This window comes from Nannospalax galili, unplaced genomic scaffold (genome assembly GCF_000622305.1).
Source record: "Nannospalax galili isolate Female #2095 unplaced genomic scaffold, S.galili_v1.0 scaffold441, whole genome shotgun sequence".
NCBI classification, from domain to species: domain Eukaryota; kingdom Metazoa; phylum Chordata; class Mammalia; order Rodentia; family Spalacidae; genus Nannospalax; species Nannospalax galili.
The window spans coordinates 652,052-666,381 of record NW_008348089.1 but is presented as its reverse complement, the minus strand read 5'-3'; the positions used below and the strand labels follow the sequence as shown (position 1 = coordinate 666,381).

Here is a 14,330-nt window from a genome sequence, read left to right as displayed (position 1 = left end):
GTACCTTTAACTGCTACCCTGGTAAGGTGTCAGAGACGAGGAGAATGGATGTCCATTAGAGCTAACACTGCCCACTTTCCTGATCAATAGGATTCATTCATGAAGGAAAACACTGCTCCTCTTAAAAGCACCCATATCAGCCAAGCAGCACAGAACCCAGGTGGATCGCAGACTCTTGGAAAGGCCTGTGTTTGCTTCTGGATTCCTCCTCCCATGCTTTTTCTTACTGTTCTACACCTCTGTGCCTCTCAGCCCCAATCCTCATGAAACCACACAACAAAAGTAGTATAGCAACCCACCTGGCACTGAAATCAGATCCAGCTGTATTCAGAAGTAACTGAAAGACATTCTGCTACTAATTACAGATAAGGCAACATGGTCTTTATGGACTGGATTCTGTGAGCATGATTTTTTAAAGTAACAGAGCCTTAAGGCCTAAATAAGAGATAGAAGACTAAAGAATACCAGTTGCTTAGTGAACATTTAGGGTATAGCCATGAATTTTTTACATTGAACTTAGCGTTATTGCTCATCAAGCCAAGGAAGCATCTTGGGACGGAAGCGAGTTGCGGGTAGCACGCATAGCTCCTTGAAGGAATTAGCTAATTGGGAGACAACATGTATACATGTGTATATACACAAATTTAAAAAATAGGAAATGCATTCATTCAATAAGATCTTTTTATTGAATGCCTGGCCTTGACAGGCTTTGCTTCAGGCCCTGGAAGACAGCAGTGAGCAGATAGCATCCTTTGCTCATGAAGATTGCATTCCAGGGAAGAAGAGGCTCATAATTCAATAGTTAAAAAGCAGAGTGCCAGGAGGTGTTAAATGCTCTGAGGAAAAGCAAGGCGGGGCCAGGGATGATGGAGGAGAGTCCTTCTGAAAAGACCTGGAGGAAGTGAGGAAGCCAGATAGGCAGGACTAAGTGTCTGCCTGAAGTTCAAGAACGATATGTACCAAGACCCCAGGAGCTTGCTAAGGGATATTTAAAGAGAAGCAGGATCCATGTGGCTGGATATAGTGAGCTGGGCCTAGTTCTTAGAGGGCCTGATAGCCAAGGGCTGGCCTTTAATGAGTGTGCTACTCACTACTGAGACTTCTGAACAGTGAAATAAAGTGAATAGCCCTTGGCCTGCTGGATGGAGGCCAGACTGGAAGACAACAAGCAAGAATGAGGCTCAGACCAGAGAGCCTTATTGTAGCCATCTAGGTAAGGGCAGCTCCTCCTTGCCTTTGAGAGGCGGAGAACAGGCTGTGTGGATTTTGATGGTATTTTGAAGGTAGGCTTGACACAATTTGTTTATTGCTTGAATGTAGAATTTTGCTTATATAACTGGGGGTGCAGTGATAAGAAAGGGTCCAGAAATGACCATGTGGTTGCTCATGCCTGTGATCCTAGCACTCAGGGAGGCTGAGGCAAGAGGATTGCAGTGAGTTCAAGGTCAGCCTAGGCTACATAGCAAGACACTGTCTAAAAAAATTCAAAGGGGAGGTATGATTAGAGAACTAAACTGCATGAGCAGGATAAGATTATTTTCAATGTAGCAGAATCTCATTTGCCCAGAATACTGCAAGAAAACTGGAATTTTTAGAGGGAAAAGTAATTTTAACATGCATTGCCAGTCATAAATGCTGCTAAATTTAACTCATTTTTTTCATTTCCTGAGGCTAATAAAAATATAACTCTACTTTCTTAAATAGCTTTAGGCTTTTCTTAAATAGTTCTATTCAAACATGTTAGATTTCGAACAATTCTTTTCATTGGGAACTAACAACATGTTGGTCATTACTTTTGTCAGAAGACGATGTTAAGGCTCATATCTTTGTCCATTTTTCTAAACTATTCTTACCACAGAATTGGGCCTGGGTGGCATTTGCTAAGCTTAATAGTGTGCCCTTGGCACTTAACAGCTTGAAATCTTTATTCATCGTCTGCCAGAAGGCCTGTTTTACTCATTACCCCCTGTTGTATGGAAAGAAATATTTATTCTTGGACAGCTCTTGCTTCCTTTAATCAGAGAAGAATTGAATCCAGCAGGTCAGATTGTTGCCGCCTTAGTTAACAGCACTGTACCTGTAGCTCAGGAACAGCCTATATTTTACACAGAGTCCCGGTCCACCCAACAGGTGAGTTAGTACCTGGTTAGTTTTTCGTTGGAATTGGGACCACTGTTGTCTTTAATCAGGTTTCAGAGTGAGAATGCTAGAGATTGTGGGCCCTTTCCATCAGTCATGCGGACTTACTGCAGTTTACTTGATTTAAGGTCTGCCTAACTAGTAGCTCTTAGGTAATGGGGCATCTCTCCTACCTTGAACTCCTGCACAATAAGCTCTTTGCAGCCCCTAGAGTACCTAGGAACTCTTCCACATCTAGTTAACCCTGGTCACTTATCACATTGTAGTTTTCTTTTCTTTTCCTTTTTTTTTTGGTCTTTTTGAGACAGGGTCTCCCTATAGGCCCAGATGGTCTGGAACTCACTATGTAGACCAGGCAGGCCTTGAACTCACAGAGATCCACCTGCCTCTGCCTCCCAAGTGCTGGGACTACAGGCATGCACCACCATACCCAGCTATCACATTGTAGCTTTAACACTGCTTCCTCATAGAAGCCTTCTATGAACAGTGCCTTATAGAGTTCCTTGAACTTGCTGCAGTTAGATTTATGTCCTCACTGCATGCCTGGTTAGCTATCTACATGATCTATTGTAGGCTTCTCAAAGATAAGGGTAATATTTTTGTTCCATCTTACACCCCTAGCATCTCTCTGCCATGCACATGTAGGTATCAGAGATGTTTCTAAGGACCAGGATAGTGGCAGAACCAGGTCTGCAAACCCCTACCTCTACAGTTTGCTTGGCCCTGCCTTGTGGCCATCAGTTCCTCTCCTTCCAGTTCTCCTTAGGAGGAAGCCACAGTCACTAGATCTTCTCTAAAGAGCCCATCCCCTCCACTAGGGACTTCCATCCAGTTCAGTCAGGCCTTAGTTTGCCCTGTAAGGCACTGGACACTTTGAGAATGTACACCAAAAAAGCCAACCAAATCTGCCAGGGTGACATGAATATCAATGTGTGTGTCGGGGGTGGGGGCTGAACCTGAGAGGGCTTTATGTAGGGTGAGCATTCTGTTTATCTGTATGTGTGCAGAATAAAAACATTTACATTGTGACAAGTATTTGACCAAGATGTGACATCATTACCGCAATTCTGAAAATGAAATGGTGCACAGGCTAGACTGTATTAAATTGTGAATTTTAGATGTTTTCATTTCATAAGTTGATCCAGATTACTTCATTTTCTTGCCAGTTAACATTAATCTCTTCCTGTGAATTTTACTGATATCAGGAAACAGATGTTCCATATTTCTGCAAGTTTTCCGAATGCTGACCAAGACGTTAGTGCTTGTGGGATGTGTGTATGTGTGCATACTCTGGATTTTTTAAGAAAAAGATCAGAATTTTCAAATAAAAGCACAACAGATAGATGTATTTACAGTGGTACAAGTTTGGAAATATCTTGGAGCACTCTTTTTAATATAGTTTAGCGTTGTTTAGCTGTAGACTCTGGGCCTCAAGCTGTGTTGAAACTGTCTCATGATAGTAGATTTGGCAATATATGAGGTGATGCAGCAGAAATCGTTAGTGCAACCTGCACTGTAATGTTTGTACTTCAGCCAAACTCTTCTCCTTTTATTAACCATCGTCACTTAACTGTACAGTATTCTGTTGTTTCTTTGTAAAACATTGCATTGGTGTTCTGCACAGAACAGGGCGCTACACTATTTAGGAAATAGAACTACAAAAACAGTGGACCCTTGAATCCTTCTCATCAGTGAAAGTGCAGTATGTGTCCCATTTGATAGAAGGAAAAGTTGTAGAATTCCAAGGAGAGGAGTAGTTTCACTGAGCCAAAGAATGAGGGACTCCTTGGGGGATGCATATTCATCCCAGGTTAAAAACAAAATGAACATAGGGCCAGGGTGGTGGTGGTTCATGCCTGTAATCCCTGCACTTGGGAGACTGAGACAGGGAGAATCGCTGCAAGTTCTAGGCTAGCCAGGCTACATAGTGAGACCCTGTCTCAAAATAAATGAGTAAATAAAATTTAACAAAATGTAGCTTAGGTCTAAACTATTTAAATTATTAACTGCCTAAAAAACTGGGTGCAAATGTTCATCTTCTTTGGTGGACTCAATGAATTTGCTAGCATTTTTTATAACAGACCGCTGCTTCACTGATGTTTAGTGTGAGGGTTTCCAATACGAAACACTGCAGAATTCGTGCTGTGACTGATGTGCACAATTCAACTCTTCGTTCTACCTCACAAGGTTCTCCTGAGAGACCCAGCATCTGCTCTTAGCTAGGATTCAGGAACCCTTCCATGTCACCTGTTGATGTGCATCAGTTTTCCATATTGTTCAAAGGGAATTATTAAGCCTGGCAGTGTCTTCATAGGCTTCCTATGAAGTTCAACATGGATGTAAATGGACTTTTTGAAAAGCAATCAAAGCCAAACATTTTACCAAAGTGTGATGTCATGACTTAAAAGATTTAAGCAAAATATGACTGTTGAGTAGTTACTATATGTCATTTACTAAATGTCATATAAGTGGAAAAGGTTATCTTAAAGTTATCAGACTTTGGAATGTATGTGTATGTGTCTAAATATATGTATATATTGTTGATCATGGCATTCATATTCATAAAAACATCAAACTCCTAGTACATAGGTGAGCAGAGTACAGCCATTTTTCAAGGTAACTAGCCATTAATAAACATGAGAAATCTTTACCCTCACTAATTATGTTAGAAATGCAAAAGAAAACATTAACAGTGTCATTTTCTTTAGAAAATGTTGTGATCTTAGGAATTGTTTATTATTTTGTCAATGGTAAGTTAGTAAAAGCTCCTTGTGGTGGGGGATGGCTCATTAAGGCTTCTGGGGGAAGGAGAGTCAATTTTCTTTAAGGGTATGGCTTCTGGTAAGTCAACCACATTCCAATGGTTGGGGAGGTGGGAAGTAGATCTGAGAAGTTAGGGGGAGGAGTAGGCAGTGAATTTAAAAGATAAAGTTAGAGTTTGCTTTGTTAAAACAGATAACTGGAGACTCTTTATTAGGCCCAAGTTTATAGCCCTGTCTTCCATCAGTGCTATTTTTCAATGTGTGTCTTTATTGAACACTTGCTATATACTGAACACATTGTTAGGTCTTGCGGAGACAAAGCTGACCTATGAGGATGATTCTCAACTTTCAGGGATTCTGTAAACAAGTGGGTAAAGAGACTAGTACACAAAAAACTAAGACTTCAGGGCTGCTTGTGATAATAGGCATATTAGGATGGTGAGAGCAGGGGGCAGTAGAACCTAAGTCAGTGATGCTCATGGGGAAGGATAGGTATGGTGTAACTGTTGGTGTGCAGGCTCTGGACAGAATGTTCTGCTGCTGCCACTTACAAGCCTTGTGGCCTTAGGCTACTGACTAAGCCTTGTGGCTTTAGGCCACTGGCTTAGCTTCTGTGCCTCTCTGTTTGCTCACCTGCTAAATGGGGCAATAAAGGATGTCTCAGGATTGCTAACAGGATTAAAGGAGCTCCTACTGTATGGCTGTAGTGCCTTGCCTTTGTCACCTGAATTGAACAAATGCTACTCAGTAACAACCACAGGTTTCCTGGGCTAGGAGGACTGGGCGGGTAAAGAACAAGATGCTTATGGGGAATGATAGGAAGGTCTTTTTGCAGATCCAGGGTTCGCTGTATGACTCTGGATGGCAGTGTGCTGAAGCAGCCTCAGTGCAGATTCTGAACAGCGTCATTGACCAGCTTAGCCAATCCATCCTGTGTGGTTTGAGCAGGAAGCTTGTGCGTGTGAATCCAAGTTTCTTCACTGGGTGCAATTTCTATGGGGTCCATGCATTAATAAAGTAAAAGGATGTGTCTCCCCTGTTCCTTTCTGTTTGACTCCTCCTGCCTTAACTCCCTACTGCTAGTAAAACAGATTCTTACATACCTGTGAGTCCTCAGAGCATCTGGTGAAAGTGATAGACCTTTCTCTGACACAAATGAGAAAGATTTTCTGTAGATCTCATGTGATGATCCTCTCCCTTCCTCCCTCCTCCTCCAAACAGACCCCAGACTCATTGCAATCTCCCTGACCCCAGGCTGCTTGTGGTTTGTTTTTAATTTAATTTGCAAGCATAAAGTAACTTTCCCATCTTCCATTATTTCTCTTGTCTAACCATGTTACAACGAGAGCAGACTTTGATGGGTTGATGGTTATAATTAAAACCAAAAGGAGTTATCTTGAGATGTTCAGATTTAATGAAGATTAGGGAATTGCTACAAGCATGGGCTCTGAGGGCAACTCGGGTATGTTATAAGATCCCTGTGCCTCAGCTGACCCATTCAAAGTGGAAATGATGACAGACCTACTATATGAAGTCATGTGGAGGATTAGGCAAGGTAACAGGAACAATAACAGGTCCTAGCACATGGGAAGTACCATCACTGATTTCTATTATAATGGTACCATAAAATGAGGTGCTGATGGATTACTAGGAGAAGTGTTGAGTGAAGTCTCCATTTGGGGGTCTGGGGAGATGACGCAGTGGGTAAAATAGTTTGCTGCACAAGCATGAGGACCTGAGGTCAGACCTCCAGCACTGTCCTAGTTTGTTTCTCCATTGCTGTGACAAAATACTCTGACCAATACCAACTTGGGAAGGAAAGGTTTATTTTATCTTACATCTCCTGGGTCACAATTCATCAGGGAGCCTGACACAGGAACTCAGGGCAGGAACCTGGAGGCAGGAGCTAGAGCACAGACCGTGGAGGAACACTGCTTACTGGCTTGCTCCTTGGCCCATGCTCAGCCTGCTTTCTTATGCAACATAGGCCCACCTGCCCAGGGGTGGCACCACCCACAGTGAGCTGGGCCCTCCCACATCACTCAGCAGTCAAGAAGGTGCCTTACAGATATGGCCACAGGCCAGTTCAATAGAGGCAGTTCCCCAGTTGAGGCTCCCTCAACCCAGGTATGTCAAGTTGACACTAAAGCAAGCACCCATATAAAAGCCAGGAGGAATGGCACATGTCAGTAACCCTACCACTGATGGGGGAAACTGGCCAGCCAGTCTAGCTGAAATGATGAGCTCCGGATTCACCAAGAGCCCTTATCTAAAAAAATATGATCAGAGGAACTATAGAGATGGCTCAGCAATCAAGAGCACTGGCTGCTTTTGCAGAGGAACCCAGGTTCAGTTCCCAGTACCTACATGGTGGCTAACAACCATCCATAACTCCAGTTCCAGGGGATCTTACACTCTCTTCTGACCTCTGTGGGCACTGCACAACATGAGTGCACTTACATCCAGGCAACACACTCATACACGTAAAATAATAAATTAAAAAAATATGTTTGGAGCAATAGAGGAAGATACCTGACAGCAACCTGTGACCTCAACAGATGCATATATCGGCATGCATATGCTACACACACACACACACACACACACACACACAGAGAGAGAGAGAGAGAGAGAGAGAGAGAGAGAGAGACAGAGACATATCGAGAGACAGAGAGAAATCCATTTTTCAGTTGACTTGCTTTGGAGCACTGTTCTGAAAGCCAAGAATGTCTCCCTCAGATCTGTTCTGTCTAATGTGTACCCACTGACTTTGTTGACTTGAACTTACAGCTGAGAGGTACTGGATCTTGATGATTTATTATGGGAAATAGAAATCTGGAGCTACAGATCAAAGGATATTAAGAAACAGATATGCAGGATGAGCAAGGAGAGAAAGGCTGTACATACAGCACACAGACAGAAGTTAATAATATTGTATGAAGGATGTGCATTAGGTAGATTTTTATCTGCTCTTGTCACATGGAAGTAACTATGTGGGGTGAGAGGTGGATTAACCACCTTCACTGTAAGAACCATTTTTCTGTCTATATAAATATCTCATGTCATGCTTAAACCTCAAATATACACAATAAAATTTATTTAGAGGAAAATGTAAGGGGTCTTAATTTTTATGTGAACTACATGTTGAAATAGTATTTTTTAATATTTATTTTTATTTTATGTGTATGGATGTTTTACAAAACTGCATGTATGTAAGTGTACCACATGTGTGTATTGTGCTGCAGAGGCCAGAAGAAGGTGTTGGATCCCCTGGAACTGGAGTATAGATGGTTGTTAGCCACCATGTGGGGGCTGGAAATTGAACCTGGGTCCTCTGGAAGAACAGCATGTGTTCTTAACCACAGAGCCATCTCTCTAGCCCCCCTGAAATAGTATTTTTTGATCATGTAAGTTAAATATATTATGAAGACTATTTCATCTGTTTTTACTTTTCAATGAGGCTTGCATTATTATTTCTTTTGAACAGCACTGCCTGGAGCTCACCATTAGCAACAAATCAATATTTTGTAGTTATTTACCTACTCAGATTACTACATTAGAAAGCCTGGTGTATCCTTCAAGTTAGGGTTAGGCCAACAGTTTAAAAAAATTTTTTTAAAGTGTGTGTGTGTGTGTGTGTGTGTGTGTGTGTGTGTGTTGCCTGCATGTAAATGAAGCTATGTCATGCAGTGCTACAGAGGCCAGAAGAAGGCGTTGGATCCCCCTGGAACTGGAGTTATAGACAGTTGTTAGTCACCATATAGGTACTGGAAACTGAACCAGGGTTCTCTGCAAGAGCAGCCCATGCTTTTAACCTCTAAGCCATCTCTTCAGCTCTAGAGCAGCAGCTTTTTAACTGGGTCCCTAGAGGGAGCAGTGGCTTAATCCTTGCAGAAAAGGGTTGTGGGACCAAAGCAAGAGCAACAGCTAAGCAAACTTTTGCTAACTTGATGGAGTTTGGATGAAAACACTACCATTTATAGTTATACCAGCCTCCCTCAGCCTTCCAGCACTCTCTGAAGCAGATGAGAGAATGCTTTCTATTCAGGAAGTTGAAATATGTTCACACACACACACACACACACACACACACACACACACACACACACACACACAGCTCCACCACTTCTACTCCATAGGAGCCAGAAAAAAAGAAACTTTGTTAATCTTTAACTAAAAAAACAAATACTCAACTTTATGACAATCACTGGGGATCAGTCACTTGGGATGAAGCACACCCTTTCCAGATGTGATTTACTTATGGAATGTTTGCTTAACTCTCTTTCAGATTCATTCTGCCACTTAAAACCTGAAAACACTGGACCACACAAAGCCTTACTAGTAAGGTCTTATTTGTTATGAAAATAAAGTGACTGTGTGAGGTAACTCCTGAGTTAAGTGCATCCCCGGTACCATGACTCAATGTCTATTTATCTGTACTCTTTTTCTTTCTCTCCTAAATGATTTATGATGTTAACATGACTTTAAAACCCAGAGTTCCTTTGCTAAGAACAAGGACAAGAAAGAGATCTGTGATTTCATGCCAAATACTATCAGAATGAAAACTTGTTTTATAATTAAACTATTTCCAGACCCATGTTGATGGTCTTGTTTTAGATAGTATCCAAAATAACAAAATGTTACTCAACCTAGGAATTCAGACAGTCCCTCACAGTATGTGGTGAAAATGGGTGCACAACTACATTTTAAAATTTTATTTTAAATTGCATGTATGCATGTGAGTCATGTTGGGGGTATATACATGTAAGTAAGAGGTCAGAAGAGAGTGTTGGGCTGGGTATGGTGGCACATGCCTTAAATCCAGTACTCAGGAGGCAGAGGCGGGCAGATCTCTGAGATCAAGACCAGCCTGGTCTCCATAGTGAGTTCTAGGCTAACTGTGTCTACAAGAGACCCTGTCTTTAAAAAGGGGGGGGGGGTGGTATTACAGGCTGGAGCTGGAGTTGCAGGCTGTTGTGAGCTGCCTGACATGGGTGCTGGGGACCAAACCCAGGCCCTCAGCAAGAGTATGAGCTTTTAAGCACTGACCCATCTCTCCATCTCTGACTATCCTTAGTGCTCTGGTTTTGTTTTCTCATCTCACTGTAATGTGATTGATGGTTTGGAATTGACAGTACCTCAGTGGCAAAATTCCATGTGTTTTTTAAGTGGAAAACTTAAAACTGAGGATTAATGTAGCATCACTTCCTGGTATTGCAGCTGTACTGTTATTTGTGGTATCTATTAGCTTTGCTCTGTAAGAAGCCACTCCACATTTACTCCCTCACATAAGAGTCATGATGCATCTTCTAGTTTTGTGGGGTGTTGATGCAGTGTGGGCTCAGCTGTGTGATTATTTGGGTCTCAGCTGAGACTATTCTATCCATGGGTAAGGTCCAGATTAGTGAGACTTTTTCCCTGAGGGTGAGATGTTAATAATGGCTGAGTTGTAGATACAAAGTCTCCTCTTGGTGAGGGAAACTGCAAAATCTCTTGGAAGGAACATGGATATGGGGAGAAAAATTGCAGCCATAGTGTTTATGAGTCAACCATTGTGTAGGATGAAGAATGTAACAACCAGAAGACTGAGCTGAACTCCCATCCCCTCTGTACTGTTCTGTTTAGTAACAGTCTAGAATCCTGTTTGTACTCTTTGCATACTCTGGCATCTCAGTCAGTTCAGCAGGCTCCTTGATGGCTTAGCTAGTGCCAGGCTGTCGCCCTGCAGCCTCCCTTCTTTCTACACCCTAAATTCAATCCCAAGTAAAGCACCCAAGTAAAAAATCCAGGTGTGGTGGCATGTGCTTGCAATCGCAGTTCTGGGGAGGCAGCGACAGTCAGACCCCTGGCTTTGCTGGCCAACTAGCCTCATCTAATTGGTAAGCTACATACAGGTCCCAGTGAGAGACCCTGTCTCAAAAAAACAAGGTGGATGGCTCCTGAGGAATGACACCCAAAGTTGACCACTGGCCCATGCACACTCTTGCGTGTGTACTAAACACACACACACATACACACAAAGAAAAATAGTGAGAAGTGAGCAGGAGAGGATGGGCTCAAATAAGAGTGGAGAAGCCAGGGAGAGGTACCTGAGTGGTGTGACAGGTAGCATGGAGGAGGCAGGGATGGATTTTGTGAGCAGAGCAGGAACATCCTGAAAGTTGAACTAAAGGGACAACCAGTGATCAAGCCTGCATGGTAAGCATTTTACCTACTGCACCATCTCCCCAGCCATTGTGCCTTTTATTCTTGACAGGCTAATCTGTTTATCATCTCATGTGGCTTCTGGTTCTCTTTGTCTCTTCTCCACCTGGAAAGCCTTGTTTTTCAAGGCCCACTGGAGTCTTGCTTTATTCTTGCCATCTGCCTTCTCACCTGCTCTGACCTCCTTCCAAGGTTCATTCTTCTTTTCATCCTGCCTACTCTTTCTTGGTTGGATGGTTAGCTTTTTGAGAGCAAAGTTTCCATATATCTTCCTTGGGGTCCGCAACACAGGCAGAAAGCACAGCAGATACTTAGTTAACCAAAAAGCAGCCCAGCAGAGCTCTCATTCATACCATCTCCCTCCTCAGATGCAGTCACACAAGCACCTGGTATAGACTCATAGCCTATTCATCAGGCTCGGCATAGATTATAGGGATCCTGCTTCAATGTGATACCTCACTGCTGCAAACCACATGTTATAGAAAAAACAAACTCTTGTAAAATGAAAGATACATTTCTGAGCTACAGTTTCCCCATCTGGAAAATGGGAATGATATTTGACTCGAGACTTACTGAGGGGAAATTTATTTATTTATTTATTTATTTATTTATTATTTAATTATTTATGTGAATGAGACCATGTATATTAAAATGCTTTTTAAACCACAAAACATAATTTAAAGATATTAGCTGATTGTGAGTCTCTGACTCCCCAGGTTCTACATGGTGGTGGTAGAGGAACTGACAGTGAATGGTTGAGTGGGAATGGTGGGAGTGATAGATTTAATAAAACAGCAAAAGTAGTAATAATTAGGGTCTGCTGCTGATTGGATGACTGAGCCAGGCATTGCACTACCTGCTTTACATACAGACTTACAGAAAGATTCCTCCATTCACTTACATATCCATCTTTTTTTTTTTTTCTTTTTGAGATAATGTCTCATTGTTTAACCCAGTTGATCTTAAACTTGAAATCCTCCTGCTTCTGCTTCCCAAGTGCTAGGGTTACAATGGTAGCAGCATACCCTGCCCCTCCTGTGTACCATTTTTTAAAAATATTTTCTTTATTATTTTTATTTTATGTGTGTGAGTGTATTGCCTGCATGTATGTGAGTGCACGTGTGTCATGCAGTGCCATAGAGATCAGAAAACGGTTCCAGATTCCCCTGGAACTGGAGTTAAGGATGGTTCCTAGCTGCCATGTGGGTGCTGGGAATCAAACCCAGGTCCTCTGCAAGAGCAGTCAGTGCTCTTAACCGCTGAGCCATCTCTCTAGCCCCATGTACCATTTTTATAGTATATTCCACCATTAGAGATTTTCTTGTGTATGTGATTGTTTTTAACTCCTCAAGACACCTGGTTTAAATGTACCTGCCCCTGAGAAAGGTCTGGTATTACCATTGACAACAGTCAAGTACCTGCTCCTGTAGCGGTATTTGGTGTTTTGATTTGAAGAAGGAGTTGAGAAAGTCAGATCAATCCATGGTACTAAAGAAAGAAGAGGTGTGGATTCCCAGGGATGGGCCAAAGGACACCAGGTGCCCTAGAAAGGATGGAGTGCGCAGAGGGCAAGCTGGAGGGCAGGAAGGGGAAGGGGGACTGAGGTATTTGCTAACTTGGAAACTGGTCCAGGGCTATTTCTAGCCCAAGGCTACCACCTCTAGCCTGCTCACTTGGACCCTCCCTATGATGACTGCCTCCACTTACCATCCAATGTGGTTTTCGTTGCCATTAGTCTAGTCTGTGTGTCTTGACTTCTTTCAGAGATTTTTTAAATGACTTAAGTATCTATATACTAATATGAGAGTCGTAAAAAAAATAAGGAAGGAAAGAAAAGTAGGATTATGACAGAGAAAAGATTAGGGCCCAGTGCATAGTGGAACCATATTCACTGCCAGCAAGTCATATGGCCCAGGACTCCTGAGCAGTCAGTCCCAGGAGGACTACAGGCTCAGTTAACAATTCAGTGACCATGAGATCCCAAGTCAGTCATGAATCAGGACTTGGGGAAATTTCTTCAGAGCGCTCATTAGGAGAATAACACAGAGGGTAACACACGGCATCCATATAATAAGCAGAGTAATTCAAACTACCTCCATGTAGATATGGCATAACACCTGCGTGTGGTTCAAGGAAAGTCCTTCCAGACCAGGTATGGTCTTTTGGTCTTGCTTAATCCGAGGATGAATTTTAATAGTTTGAGCTGGAATTAACAAGTCTGTGTGCTGGTTTTCCTGCCAGCCTGACAGTGGACCTCACAGTTGGCCTTGTTCTCTGCAGGCTGGACACGCTTGGCATTTGGCTGTGGTTTACATATGGCACCTGAGTTCTCCCTTGTCCCAAAGAATTGCGAACCACTTCCTGATAGTATTGTGAATTCTTTCTTGATTCTAGTCATTCTGAGCTATGGTGTAGTCTGTGGAGCTTTCTGATGTACAGTTTACACTGACTCCATCTGCTTTGGCCTGTGTGGCCCTCTTTCCTTATACCTGTGCATCGTTCCGAGTCCTCTAAGTCTAGGTCATTCCTTTTTGGGTTTTTTTGTTTTTTGTTTTGTCATTTTGAGACAGGGTCTCCCTGTACCCCAGGAGGCCTAGAACTTATCGAGATCCACCTGTCTCTGCCTCCCAAGTGCTAGGATTAAAGGCATGTGCCACCGTGGCCAGCCTAGACCATTTCTTATTACTGGGGTGTTCAGTTCATTTGGGAAGAGTAGATTTGATAAGGTCAGGGGACTAGACTTTACATGTATTTTATGGAAGCCAGCTATAAACTGTCCTACCAATGCCTACTTCTGAATCTCTCTTCTTTAGGTCCATAACTTTATCATTTATTACAAAAGGTAACAGCTGCTTATTTGCAGCACTGGTAAGATGAACTCTTGGTGAAGAGGGTGATACAGGGTCATGTTAAGTTTAGACTTTTTACAGGAATTTCATTCAGAGAAGCAGTGTTAATTCAACCAGGATTATTATCAGAAAGGAGCCCAGAATTTCATAGGGACTACCCATGGAAGAGACTTTCTTTGGGGCTTTGTTTTCCTTCAAATAAGGTTTACTGGTTGCAGTTACTTTGGTCATAGCCAACAGAAATCCAACTTAGACTAGTTTCTTGACTTATATGACTAGCACGTTTGTTCTGACAGACTTTAGACACAGTTGTGTTGAGGGGCTCTAAAGGCACCATCAGGCCATTCATATTCTCACCCCTGTGTCGCCCCCCCAC

At 42.5% G+C, this 14,330-nt stretch overlaps 1 protein-coding gene across 4 annotated transcripts in view; it reads left to right on the top strand.

The window, feature by feature from the left end:
- The window catches only part of Gng12 (G protein subunit gamma 12), a 135,468-nt gene that overhangs the window by 55,356 nt on the left and 65,782 nt on the right, over positions 1-14,330 (top strand). Inside the window, exon 3 of one of the 4 annotated variants that reach the window (XM_017801014.2) lies at positions 9,190-9,242. The exons of the other annotated variants lie outside the window; for them this stretch is intronic. The gene's annotated coding sequence lies outside the window, so the exon portion shown is untranslated. The remainder of the gene's footprint in view (positions 1-9,189; positions 9,243-14,330) is intronic. 4 annotated transcript variants of the gene reach the window in all.